Below are 14,401 nucleotides of genomic sequence, written 5' to 3' on the forward strand. Positions count from 1 at the left end.
CGGTGGTCTCGATTTTGAAGTTACAACCTTCTGCCGCATTATTTGTATACTACTAGTATAATTGAGGCTGATGATGCAAGAAAGCAAGCTTATATAGCATCAGCCAAAAAAAAAAAAAAAAAAAAAAACTCTTCCCATTTCACCCATCCGGTCACTCCAAAAAATGTTTGTCTAGTTCATTCTGCCTCAAATTTATTTAAGCTGTCAACTTCCAAACAACAGATGGAAGTCTGTTCCAGCAATGAACTACCCGCTGGTTAAAGGAAACTTCCGGACATCTATTCTACAACTGTGTTTCCTTAGTTTGAGATGGTTGCCTGAGACACACAAGTGATTTCCTTCGATTTTTCATTTATTTATTTTTTCCGTTGTAGATCTTGCTGAACGTGCTCAAAGAATAATAGCTTTCTGAAAATCCGGAGACCACTTGTCAGAGACCCTTGATCGGATTGACTATGAAGTCCCAGTAGAGCATGCAGAATTTATCTGATACTAAGGGATTTGTAATTAAACTAACTGACAACTGACATTTGCATACCTTATGTTTAATTGTCTGTTGACTCTAATTGCAAAACATTTCTAATTTTTTGGTCTGTGAGCGTAGTTCGTAACTTTCTATTTTTACTCAGTAGTTTGAATAAAAATTTTGGCGCTTTCTTTGCTTTTTTTTTTTTGTTTCCCTTCACCTTCGTTTTCGTTTGGTCCAAAGGTCACACCTGAGTAATACTATGTGGGTCACACAGCATAAATATAAAGTGACGTATTAATTTAAATTGTTGGCGGTGGGATGTTTGCGTTCGAAACTTATGTTGTCATCTTATGACGTTTACAATAGACTATGTCATTATTTTTAGAAGCTTCCAGTGATAGGATATTTGTTTTTGGAAGCTCCTTCCTTTGATTTCAGGTGAAAATAGTGATACTAAAATTGAATGTGGGTATACGAACCGAGACGTGCGTGTATATATATTCTATGTTAATCCTGAAAAAAATATCGGAATTTTTTTTTATTTCCTTTACTCGAAACCAAAAATATTATTTACCTAAGATACTCAGCAAGAGCATAGAAGATAGTGAATATATCTGCTCCATCTGAAAGACTCATACGAAAAGGAACATTCGGTGATATTTTCCAAAAATTTTGCATGTTAATGAATCGTTCAATTTCCAATTTTTAATTACTCTGCTCATTATTATATTAGGGTTACCCTTAATTGATTACATAAACCCGTATTTGTGTCTGTAAATTGCGTGTATTGTGAAATGTATCCCCACCCCTGGAAGGTTGTTGAATGACAGTTCAGAAAGAGGAGTAATGAATTTCAATGACGTAATGAATCGGATTAATGTTCTACTTCATTGGTTCATCCAATTTTTAAACAAATGCGTGAATTAATGAATCCCTACCTTCGTTAGTTTGTTTACCCAAGAAAAGGAATTAAAAAAAAAAAAAAAAAAAAAAAAAAGGTTGTGCGGTTTTGCAACATTTTTAATGTTTTTATTATGCAGGAAACTGAAATCAAGCATTTCGGATTTCTTAAATTTACAGCCACTCTCCGACATACGAAGGTTGCGTTCCACGGAAATCTACGTAAGTCGGAATTTCCCTAAACGCTTAAGCAGCACTCGCAAATTTGATTGAAGCAAAAAAGAAATGTTCGATGAATATGTAAATAGAATTATTTATACAATTTTTTTTTTTTTATCTCATGCACAGGAAAAATTATAAAAAGAGAGAGGAGACAGGCATAACATCAGCAAGTTTAACTTTCTGAGCATCGTTGCCAGATTAACTCTTCAGCTGATAATCACGCCACTGCGGAAGTTCAGGGCTGTGAATATTTAGAAGGGTTTTTTCCAACACATTACAAAATTTCTCTGCAGCTGCAGAATTGGCACTGGCAACTTCACCACATACTTTAATGTTTTGGAAACCAGTGCGATGCTTGAACCTATTAAACCACCCATTGCTTGCCACAAACTTGGCTTGGCATTCACTGTACTTATCCTTAATATCTTCATAAATACTTGTTGCTTTTGCTTGAATGGCCATTGGACTCAGGGGCACTTGCTTCTGAATCTGATTTTCCATCCATATTATTAATAGCTTTTCCATCTTTGATTACTGAATGCTGTTTTGTGATCACTGTTGATCTTAAATGCATTGATCCTTTAACATGTTCTTTTATACATGCACTGTCCGTTAAAATAGTATTCGTTGTTGAAGCAGAGACCTAATTCCATGCAATAGATGACAATTATGACCATAATTATAAGAGCATCCTTGGACTGAAGATCTGCAGATGTATCCCCAATTCACAAAGGGGGATCGAAGGGTGACACGAGTAATTACAGACCAGTTAGTTAAACTTCTGTTCCGGGTAAAATAATGGAGTCACTGGTTAAAGATGCATTGCAGGATCATCTAGACAAGACTGCAGCAATAATTCAGACACAGCATGGGTTTGTTAAGGGAAAGTCTTGTCTGACAAATTTGATAGGATATTATGATGTGGTTACAAAGGAACTGGCGGCGCCTCCGTAGCCAGGTGGGAAGGAGCAGCAGTGCGTAGCACACGCTTCTTGATTAGACCGGGGTTCGAGCCCATCACCACCAAATACGGAGGATGCGGAAAGGTCAGGGAATGACCACCGCACCGGAGCAATATGGCCTTAGTTGCTAATGCTCCTAAAAACCAAATAACAACAACAACAAAGGAACTGGATGCAAAAAATAATTTTGATATCATATATTTGGATTTCAGGAAAGCTTTTGACACTGTTGTGCATGGAAGACTATTATACAAATTGGAGCAGAATGGTATTAAGGGTAAGTTGCTACAATGGATAAAAGGATGGTTGAGTTGGAGAAGACAGAGGGTGGTAATCAATGGGTGCTGCTCTTCATGGACTAATGTTATTAGTGGAGTCCCACTGTTGTCTTGTATATTATTATTATTACCAGCTACATGGCACAAGGAAGCTCGAAGCTTATGCTGCACCAGCCAAAAAAAAAAAAAAAAAATTCCCAAGCTGCCCTCTGAGAGAGAGAGAGAGTCAAAAGTAGAAGGTAATCACCAAGAAAGAAAAGAATGATTATATCCAGTTCAGGACCCTGGGTGTGCCAGGCCCATACTCACTAAATGTGAGCCCCTGATATACCTTAATCAATGATATTGATTAAGGTATATCAGGCTTAGTGTTGAAGTTTGCAGATGATACAAAGGTTGGCAGGGTTGTTAATGACAGTAATGGCAGTGTGCTACTTTTTTTTTTCTTTTTTGGTAGTTGTTGGCGCATCAGCTTCTGTGGCCATAATGCACCTCCCAAGGTTTTTGCAGTACTTTGATCCAAGCCTGAGGTGGGATTCGAACCCGTGACCTTTAGGTTGCCAGTCAGGCAATTTACCCACCCGGCTAGCTCGGTCGGCCAGTGTGCTACTGCAACAGGATCTAGAAAATTTGGGCAGATGGGCTAAGAAGTGGCAACTGAAGTTTAACTTTGACAAATGCAAAGTACTGCATATGGGTAGAAGTAACCCCAGAGAAACGTACCAACTGTGTGGTACTACACTTAAGGTGGTAGAAAATGAAAAAGACCTGGGAGTAATTGTGCAGTCAGATATGAAGTTTTCTGAGCAATGCAGACAGGCTGCCAGGCCAGATCATGGGGTTTTGTCAATGATATATATGAATTTTGCTAGCAGGGAAAAGGAGGTGATTGTCCCTCTTTATAAGGCAATGGTCAGGCCATGCCTAGAGTACTGTGTACAGGTCTGGAGGCCTCATTTTAGGAAGGATGTAGATTTGATTGAGCATGTACAGAGAAGGGCAACAAGATTGGTGAGGGGAGTGAAGGGATCCTCTTACCAAGAGAGGCTTAAGTTCTGCATATTGCAGTGGCTGGAGACTAGGCACCAGTGTGGTGATCTGATTGAGGTGTATAAGGCCTTGAATGGGTTGAGCACGCTGAAATCTGATGGGATCCTTCCACTTGTTCAGATTACGATCCTAAGGGGGCATAAATTCAAATTAAGAAAAGACAGATATAGCATAGATGTGTGGAAATTTGCCTTTAGCCAGCAGGTGGGTGGTTAATTGCTGGAACAAACTTCCATCTGTCGTTGTTTGTTTGTTGTTTGTTTTTTGGTTTTTAGGAGCATTAGCAACTAAGGCCATATTGCTCTGGGATATGCGGTGGTCATTCCCTGACCTTTCCACGTCCTCCGTATTTGGTGGTGACGGTCTCGAACCCCGGTCTAATCAAGAAGCGTGTGTTACGCACTGCTGCTCCTTCCCACCTGGCCACGGAGGCGCCATCTGTTGTTGTGGAAATTGATGGGTTAAATAAATTTAAGGAGGAACTGGACAGGCATTTGGAGGGAATGGTGTGTTTTTTTTTGGCTGATGCTGCATAAGTTCATACACTTGCTTTCTTGCATCACATGCCACTACTACTACAAACTTTGTCCTGCTTCGCAATTCTTAATTAATCATCTTGATTTCTAAATCAATTTTGTTTTGTTTCCTAGCACTGCCACCACTTGCACTTTCCATTGGTCTCTTTTTTCCTTTTGTTGTAATAAGTAAATAGGAATGAAGAGAAGATTCTGAAAATTTGTTTTTTATGTGATTGAAGATTTCAGTGAAGAGGAACTCATTTCACCATAATACTGTAATGTAAAAACCCACAGAATTCCATTAATAGGTATTATCGCAAATGCACTAAGATTGAGTTTACTTCCTGTTTATAATAGATTGCTCTAACAGAAAAGACCAATAAACTGGAAAGTGCAAATTGTTTTTATTATTTTATGGTAGTGACCTCCAGAAATGTGTTTTAGAAAAATATCACAAAGGCATTCAAAATTGATTCTTATAACGGAACATATGATGAAAGTGTAGTGCAATTTCCATTATAAAAATTACCTTTTAGAGAGATAAATAGTTTAGTTATATAGCGAAAATTTCAACTCCCGAGGTCTTGGTACGAATTACCAAAAAAACCAGTGCTATTGGGTTCACATTACGATATTTTCAAGATACCGGCATTTATTCCTACGGGATGCAAAATAAGTTTTCACAGTTTAAGTTTCCATCGGCCGGCAAAAACTTATGTAAAGTCAAATTTCTGTAAGTCAAGTATTGCGTAAGCCGAGGACTGGCTATAGTTCATTTTACAATTTGGAAATTTAACTTTCTGCCAGTTGCATCCTGTATTTTGAATTTAACAGTACTTGAGTGGTGTTTGCGAGAGACCATCCGTTTTTTCTTTTGATTGTAAAAAACAATTGGTTTTTTTTTTATTATTGAATTGAAAATGATCATCTATTAATAATGACAAATGATTCAAGAAAGAAAGGTTGTAGTATCAGCCAAAAAAAAAAAAAAAAAAATGCTGTATGCCACATTTTTACCCCATTAACAATTTGACTAGTTCTTCCTGGAATTTATTTAAACTACCACTTCTACAATATTGGATGGTTATTACAATAATCATTGGCTGATGGCAAATTTTCTCACATCTATCCTGCAACCATCTTTTTTCAATTTGAATTTATGTCCCCTTGTGTGTAGTCTGAGCAATGATTCCATAGGCATTGAGCTTACACAATCCACTGAAAGCCCTAAACACCTCAGTCAGATCTCCTTGCAGGTGCCTAGTCTGCAAAATGCTGCAGTTTGTATAGCTGAAGACTTTGCAGCGGCTGGAGACTAGGCATTTGCAAAGTGATTTGATTGATTTGTATAAGGCCTTGAATGGGTTGAGCACACTGAATTCTGATGGAATTCTTCCGCTTGCTCAAATTAAGAACCTGAGAGGGAATAAATTCAAATCGAGGAAAGACAGTTGTAGAATAGATGTGCGGAAGTTTGCCTTTAGCTAGCAGATGGTTAATTGCTGGAACAAACTTTCATTTGGAAGTTGATAGCTTAAATAAATTCAAGGAAGAACTGGACAAACTTTTAGGGGGAATGGATGTGTGAAATTGTTTTTTTTTTTTTTTCTTTGCTGATGCTACGTAAGCTCATACACTTGCTTCTTGCATCACATGCCTCCGTTATTACTGCTACTACTACTTTCCTGATAAGACACCATTTTGCACCTCTCATAAATTTTTTTTCTCTTGTCACACATTCCAACAGATCCACACCATTCATAAGAGAGGGAGGCTTTAGACTTGTATGCAGTACTCAAGGTGTGGCCTAACTATTGCATTATACAAAGAGACAATTGCCACCTTATCTCTATTGGCAAAATTCCTATATAATTGACAAAACTCCATGTGCTGTACTTGGCCTGTTTACACTGCTCAGAGAACTTATGACTGCACAATTATTCCCATGTCTTTTACATTCTCCACTACCCATATGAAGCTTTGCATTTGCCAACGTTAAACTTTAATTACCACTTCCTAGCCATTGCATAAATTTTCTAGATTTTGTTGCGGTAGCATAACCGCTCTACTAACCTTAGTATCATATGCTAACTTAGACATCAAGCCTGATATGTCTTCGTCAATAACATTAATAAATATTGAAAACAGCAGAGTACTCGGCACTGAACTCCACTAATAATATTAGTCTAAGAAGAGTAGTACTCATTGATAATCACTATCTGTCTTCTCCTACTTGCCATTCCTTTATCCATAGAAACTTTCCTGTAATGCCACGGTGCTCCAATTTGTTTAGAAGTCTTTTATGTGCAAGAGTATTGAAGGCTTTTCTGAAATCTAAGTATGATATGAAATTACTTTTTCCATCTGGTTCCTTTGTTACTGCTTTGTAGTGTCCATTTAGGATAGTCAGACAAGACTGCCCTTCAAGAAATCCATGCTATGATTGCAGTATAACTGCATTCATGTCTAGATGATCCTGAATTACTTCTTTAACCAGCAACTCTTTTTATTTCCTCTAAAAGAAGTGGAGATAACAGGTCTGTAATTACTCATGTCACAATTTGATCTTTGTGAAATGGATACATTTGTACATATCCAGGTCTATAGGGGCCTCCCCCAAATCCAAAGATGCTCTCATAATTATGGCCAAGGGTTTTACCTCCTTTAATATAATTGAATAGATCCCATCCAACCCAAGGAGGTGGCAAATGAAGTTTAACCTTGACAAATGTAAAGTACTACATATGGGAAACAGCAACCCCAGAGCAACGTATCAACTCTTGTGGTACTACACTGACAGTGGTAGAGAATGAAAGGGACCTGGGGATAATTGCGCAGGCAGATATGAAGTTTTCTGAGCAGTGCAGATGGGCTGCAAGAGTAGCTCATGGTGTCTTGTCAATGATATACAGGAATTTTTCTAGCAGGGATAAGGAGGTGATTATTCCCTTGTATAAGGCAATGGTCAGGCCACACCTTGAGTACTGTATACAGGTCTGGAGGCCTCATTTCAAGAAGAATGTAGAGCTGCTGGAACGAGTACAGAGAAGGGCAACAAGATTAGTGAATTGAACAAAGGGTTGCTCTTATGAAGAAAGGCTTAAGTTTTGCAAATTAGTGTCTGGAGACTAGGCACCGGCAAGGTGATCTGATAGAGGTGTAAAGTCTTGAATGGTTTGAGCATGCTCAATGCCTATGGGACTCTTCCTCTTGCTCAGAATAATCACCTGAGAGAGCGGTTTGTTGTTGTTGTTTGTTATTTGGTTTTTAGGAGCATTGGCAACTAAGGCCATATTTCTCCGGGATATGCGGTGGTCATTCCCTGACCTTTCCGCATCCCCTGTATTTGGTGGTGACGGGCTCGAACCCCGGCCTAATCAAGAAGCGTGTGCTACGCACTGCTGCTCCTTCCCGCCTGGCTACGGAGGTGCCCGACCTGAGAGAGCGTAAATTCAGATTGAGGAAAGACAGATGTAGGATAGATGTGTGGAAATTTGCCTTTAGCCAGTGGGTAGTTGGTTGGTGGAACAGACTTCCATCCTTGGTTGTGGAAGTTGATAGCCTAAATAAATTTAAGGCTCAGCTGGACAGGTATTTCGAACGAACGGAGGGGTGAAATGGAAGTGTTTTTTTTTTTTTTTTGGCTGATGCTGCATAAGTTAATGCTAGGTTTCCAACTTACACTAGCTAAAGGAAAATTTCGCACATCTATTCTACAATTGTTTTCCTCAATTTGAATTTATCCTCTTGGATGAGTAATCTGAGCAAGAGGAAGAATCCCATTAGCATTGAGCTTGCTCAATCCAATGAAGGCCCTATACACATCAATTAGATCACCTTGCAGGTGCCTAGTCTCCAGAAGCTGCAATTTGCAAAACTTAAGCCTTTCTTGCTAACATCAACCCTTTGTTCCACTCGCCAATCTCACTGCCCTTCTCTGTACTTGTTCCAGCAGTTCTACATCTTTCCTGCAAGCAGAATTCCTATATATCATTGACAAGACACCGTGAGCTACTTTTGCAGCCTTTTTGCACTGCTCAGAAAACTTCATATCTGACTGCACAATTACCCGAGGTCCTTTTCATTCTCCACTACCTTGAATGTAGTACCACCCAGTTGATATGTTGCTCTGGGGTTGCTACTATCCATATGCAGTACTTTACATTTGTCAATGTTAAACTTCAGTTGCCACCTCTCAGCCCATCTGCTCAACTTTTCCAGATCCTGTTGCAGTACTGTACTATCATTACTGTCATGAACAACCCTGCCAACCTTTGTATCGTCTGCAAACTTATACATTAACCCTGATATACCTTCATGAATATCAGTGATAAATACCGAAAATAACAATGGTCCTAACACCGACTCCACTAATAACATTAGTCCACAAAGAGCAGTGTCCATTGTTCCACTCTGTCTTCTCCCACTCAACCAACCTTTTATCCATTGTAGCAACTTAGCTTACTCTTAATACCATACTGCTCCAGTTTGCACGGTAGTCTTCCATGTGCCACAGTATCAAAAGCTTTCCTGAAATCCAAGTATATAATAACAAAATTATTCTTTGCATCCAGTTCCTTTGTGACCACATCATAGTATCCAATCAGATAGTCAGACAAGACTTCCCCTTAACAAACCCATGCTGTGTCTGAACTATAACTGCAGTCTTGTCTAGAACATTGTGCATCACTCCATAACCAGTTACTCCATTATTTTCTCTGGAACAGAAGGTAGACATGGGTCTGTAATTACCTATGTCACCCTTTGATCGCCTTTGTGAATTGGGGACACATTTGCACATCTCCAGTCCATTGGGAACTCCTCTGAGTCCAAGGAAGCTTTCATAATTATGGCTAGAGGCTTGCTTACTTCCTTTAATATAACTGGATAGATCCCATATATCCCAGGTGCCTTTCTTACGTTCATTTTCAACAATTTCTCCTCCACTTTTCTCTCAGTTATTACAAAATAATTTAGCTTCCTGCCTGAGTTTGAGAAGCTTCTATCCTCCACTTCCCTACAGACGCCCTCCTTTTGTGTTAATGTAGATGCAAAATACTCAGTTTGTCAGCTACCTGAGCAGGTTCATCAACAATCGAGCCGTCAATGTCAAGTAGACCAATCTGATTCATCCCCTGCCTTTTAAAGTTTACATAAGCAAAGAACTCTGCTGTTTTTCTTTGCATCCTTTGCCAAAGCTGTCTTGTAATCTGCCTTTGCTTGCCTAATGACCTTTGTGACTTGATTACACACTATCTTATATCTACCATAGGCATCTGTGTCTCCTGATAATTTATGTGTCCCATGCAATTTTCTTCCTTTCCACAAGTCTCATTACGTCATCTGACATCCATTTAGGCCTAAACCTTGAACGGTATTTCTTAGTTGGTATGAAAAGTTTAGTAACTTCCGAGATTAATTCCTTGAATGCTTCTCATTTAGAATTTGCTGTTGGTAATATCATCAGTTGGTCCCACTGTATATAATATAAATATAAAAACTTCCTGAGACCACTAGTTATGAAAGATTGCATCCTTAAGTAAATCCCACATCAGTACACTAATAACTGCCACCTAGTGGTTCCTTTATCTGCAGATTATTAATGCACGAAGAATCACTTCTGATAATCAGATCAAAAGTATTACTCCCTTTGGTTGTCTCTTGAACATTTTGCTGTAGAAAACATCCATCCAATAAATACATAAATCTTGCTGATATGTGAGTGACCAGCCCACAAGTTCCAGTTTATATCTGGGAAGTTAAAATCCCCCATTATAAGACAATCTGATCTACTGGCCCACTCTATTTCTCTGTATAGTTGTTAATTGTACTCACGAGAGCCATTAAGCTTATAACACACTCCTACTGAACTTGGTTTTCCCAGTGCTTATGTCACATGAAAACCAACTCAACATTACACTGTCTACCCATTTCAACTGGATGCACTTCCTTAGATTTTTTCTTAACTAACAGCATCACCCTCCTACACTTCTACCCTGTCTGTGCTTCCTGTACACATTGTACAGCCCCAAATTCCAAATCTGCACTGCTTATATCTGTGTGGCACCATGTCTCTGATATCCCCACAATATCTACTTTTGATGTTTTGACCAGCACTTCACATTCATCAAATTTATTTACTATACTCCTAGCATTGGTGTACATGCAAGTATACATACACCTATCCTTACTCTTAGTTACCCTGATACAACCCACATATTTACTTGTTCCACGATGACTCCCAGCAGCCCTTGAAATCTCTAGTAACTCTTTCCAGGCTGCTGCTAATTCCAATAGAAGCAGTGCAAGAATCACTTTCACCCTCTGCCTGTGGCTACCGTTAATCTATTAATCTGTGATTACTTCTACCCATATGCAGTATTTTGCATTGACAAATGCAAAGTACTGCATATGGGTAGAAGAAACCCCAGAGAAACATACCAACTGTGTGGTTACTACACTTGGGTGGTAAAAAATGAAAAAGACCTGGGAGTAATTGTGCAGTCAAACATGAAGTTTTCTGAGCAGTGCAGACAGGCTGCCAGAGCAGATCATGGGATATTGTCAATGGTATACAGGAATTTTGCTAGTATGGAAAGGGAGGTGATTATTGCTTTGCATAAGGCAATGGTCAGGCCACACCTTGAGTACTGCACACAGGTCTGAAGGCTTCATTTTAGGAAGGATGTAGAGTTGCTTGAGTGACTACAGAGAAGGGCGACAAGATTGGTGAGGGCAACTAAAAGGTGGTCTTACCAGGAAAGGCTTAAGTTCTGCAAATTGCATCAACTGGAGACTAGGCACCTTTGAGGTGATCTGATTGAAGTGTATAAGACCTTGAATTGGTTGAATGATGAAAATTTAATAATGGTGGCACAAACAAAACTTGGCAATCATTGTTATGTGCAAGAAACTGAATTTTTTTGGTATATTATTAAAATAAAAGTCATTTACCTATTATAATTCCTTTAAAATAATGGTTCACTTTTTTTTTTTTTTTTTTTTCCCCAATGTAAAAGTATTTTTTTGTCTGAAGCACGCAGTGATAATTCATACATTCAGATTTATTTCTAAAAGAATAAGAGAAGTTTACCTCAGTATGATATGTAGAACACTTCCAAATGATACTCTCCAGAAATTAAAATGAAAACAATTAAAAAATCGAAAATCTTACATTTCAGTAAGAAATAATTAACAATAATTAAAATTCAAATGAACACAATTAAAAATCAATTTAATGCAAATAAAATTAAGTAAAAAATTAATTTAATGAAAAAAATTGCAAAACGATTTTCATTCCTGAAGCTGACAATGCTTTTTGATCCTATGTCATGATCATAGGAATGAAAATTACCGAATAGGAGTGAGCATGGAACTTAAATAAGGAATATTAATCTTCGCACATGCACGTAAAGGACCATGAAGAGTCGGAGATTAGATATTGCCGACGAACATTCACAGAATTCCCATGTAATTTAATTTCGGTTGTTTCTGCAATTAATAGTCTTGTATAATTACATTGAATTCTAAGTATTTTGGCCTTGTTAAATAAAAAAGTGTTTCTTTAACGCCATGAAAGGCTAATTTTGACACTGCTGAATGAGAAGCATGAACTGAGGCCGTGTGTTTGCTCAGTCCTTTTCAAGTTTGCAACACAAATAAATGACCTAATATACAACATTTCTTGCGGTGATTGTGACTCATCTTATCAGGGTTCTACACAGTTTCCTCTGAATTTTTGTGTTAATCAACATGCGGCCTCAGTTCATGCTTCTCGTTCAGCAGCATCAAAATTAGCCTTTCAAGACGTTAATGAAAAACATACTTTTTTTATTTAACAGGCCAAAATATTAGTGTCCAACATAATTATAAGAGTCTAATTGCAGAAACCATTGAAATTAAATTACATGAGAATTTTGTTAATGCTCGTTGGCCATATCTAATCTCTGACTCGTGGTCCTTTACGCGCATGCACAAAGACTAATATCCCTGTTTAAGTTCCATGCTCACCCTTATTCAATAATTTTCATTCCTGTGATCACATATGGTCAAAAGCATTGTCAGCTTCAGGAAGGAAAATTGTTTTGCAATTTTTTTTGTTAAATTAATTTTTGACTTAATTTTATTTGCTTTAAATTGATTTTTAATTGTTCATTTGATTTTTAATTATTAATTATTTCTTACTGTAATGTAAGATTTTTGATTTTTTAATTGTTTTCGTTTTAATTTCTGGAGAATATCATATGGAAATGTTCTACGTATCATATTGAGGTAAACTTCTCTTATTCTTTTACAAATATTGATATCAACATAGAATGTATTGAGCATTATAGCTCTGGTTCGTACTATCAAATTCAGATTTATTGAAATAAATGATGATCATAGTTAAGCAATGTTTAAAATGTGAGGATGTTCTCAGTAATGATTCTACGAAGTCATAACTTGTAAGACATTTAAATATTAAGTACTCAGTTTTAAAAAAATAAATCCAGAGAATTTTTTGGAAAAAAATGTTTGCTGAATTTAAAGAATAAGAAAAAATTGACAATGGAATTAAGCATATTATAAGGTGGTGCTATATATGCTGGTTCCCAATTATTATTTATTTACTTTTTTTTTTGTAAAATGTACAGATTGTTTTGAAATCTTCCAATATGTGCTGCTTTCTCTTATTTTTGTTTCCTGCTAATAAATAGTAGACGTTTTAATTGTTGGCAACGTGAAAATAGCTTTCAGAATTGGAAAAGATTACATCTGTTATCCTGATTTTGGTTTTGAGCCAAAATTCTCTATTTCTGAATCTTGAAATTGGATTAAATATTAGGTGTAGAAGATATTACATTTAAAAAAAAAAAAAAATCACAATTTTTAAACTATTTTTGTATGATTTATTTTTTGAGATGTGTTTTAAAATTTCTGATTTTATTTTTGGCAATCATTTCACCTTTCTTTGATTTTGTGTGTTTCTTTGTGTGATTTTGTGAGAGCCCCCAGGGGCTCACTTCTGGTGAGTATGGGCTTGGCACATCCAGGGTCCTGAGCTGGACATTGCCATTCTTCTCTTCCTTGGTGATTCTCTTCTATTTCTGACTCTTGTTCTCTCTCTCTCTCTCAGGGTAACTGAGAAATTTTTTTTTTTTTGGTTGGTGCAGCAAAAGCCTCAGGCTTCCTTGCACCATATGGCTAATAATAATAACCACTCCTCCCTTTCTATCCTTTCTTTACACATTGTACTCCCCAAATTCCAATTCTGCATCCCTTATATCTGAGTGGTACCATGTCTTTGATATCCCAACAGTATCCACCTTGGATGTCTTAACCAGCACTTTAGATTCATCAAATTTATTTATTATACTCCTAGCATTGGTGTACATGTAAGTATACATGTACACCAATGCTAGGAGTACATGTATACTTACATGTAAGTATACATGCACCTTTTCTTACTCTTAGTTACTCTAACACAGCCCATGTGTTTACTTGTTACCAGCAGTTCCTGAATCCCCAACAACGTTCTTTCCAGGCTGCTGCTCATTCCAGTAGAAGCAGTGCAAGAATCACTTCCACCTCTGCCTGCTGCTACTGTTAATCTAATAGTCTGCGACCCCCCCCCCAAGCTAGCAGTTTTCCCACCCACCTAACATTGCCTAGAAAAAAAGTAAAGTGCAGCCATTATCAACCCACTGCAGAATGGAAGCCTCCTCAACAATTCATGCTGAGGGCAACAGCAAATATTCTGTTTTATTTTCTTTTGTTTATATTAATCACTGAAAATGGAAAAATTTGGTTGATTATAAAGGGAAAAAAATATAAACATGTCTGAAATAAAATGCACTGCATACACCACCTAACTTTATTTGTTATTCTAATTCTTTTCTTTCATTACAGTTTAAAGATTGTGACATGCAGTGACAAAAAAAATTACACTTCTTAGACATGAATAGGAATTTAGATCATAACACTTAACTTTATTAGATATTATTTTAAAATAAATTTCATTGT

At 37.3% G+C, this 14,401-nt stretch overlaps 1 protein-coding gene across 3 annotated transcripts in view; it reads left to right on the plus strand.

The window, feature by feature from the left end:
• The first annotated feature begins 787 nt into the window (after window positions 1–787).
• Window positions 788–14,401, plus strand: part of LOC150080582 (prenylated Rab acceptor protein 1) — an 89,453-nt gene continuing 75,839 nt past the window's right edge. The window contains exon 1 of one of the 3 annotated variants that reach the window (XM_090381122.1): window positions 788–934. The gene's annotated coding sequence lies outside the window, so the exon portion shown is untranslated. The other 2 variants (XM_090381120.1, XM_090381121.1) reach the window with 2 other exon arrangements.

Source organism: Mastigoproctus giganteus, chromosome 9 (genome assembly GCF_048544385.1).
Source record: "Mastigoproctus giganteus isolate SK-2022 chromosome 9, ASM4854438v1, whole genome shotgun sequence".
NCBI classification, from domain to species: Eukaryota; Metazoa; Arthropoda; class Arachnida; order Uropygi; family Thelyphonidae; genus Mastigoproctus; species Mastigoproctus giganteus.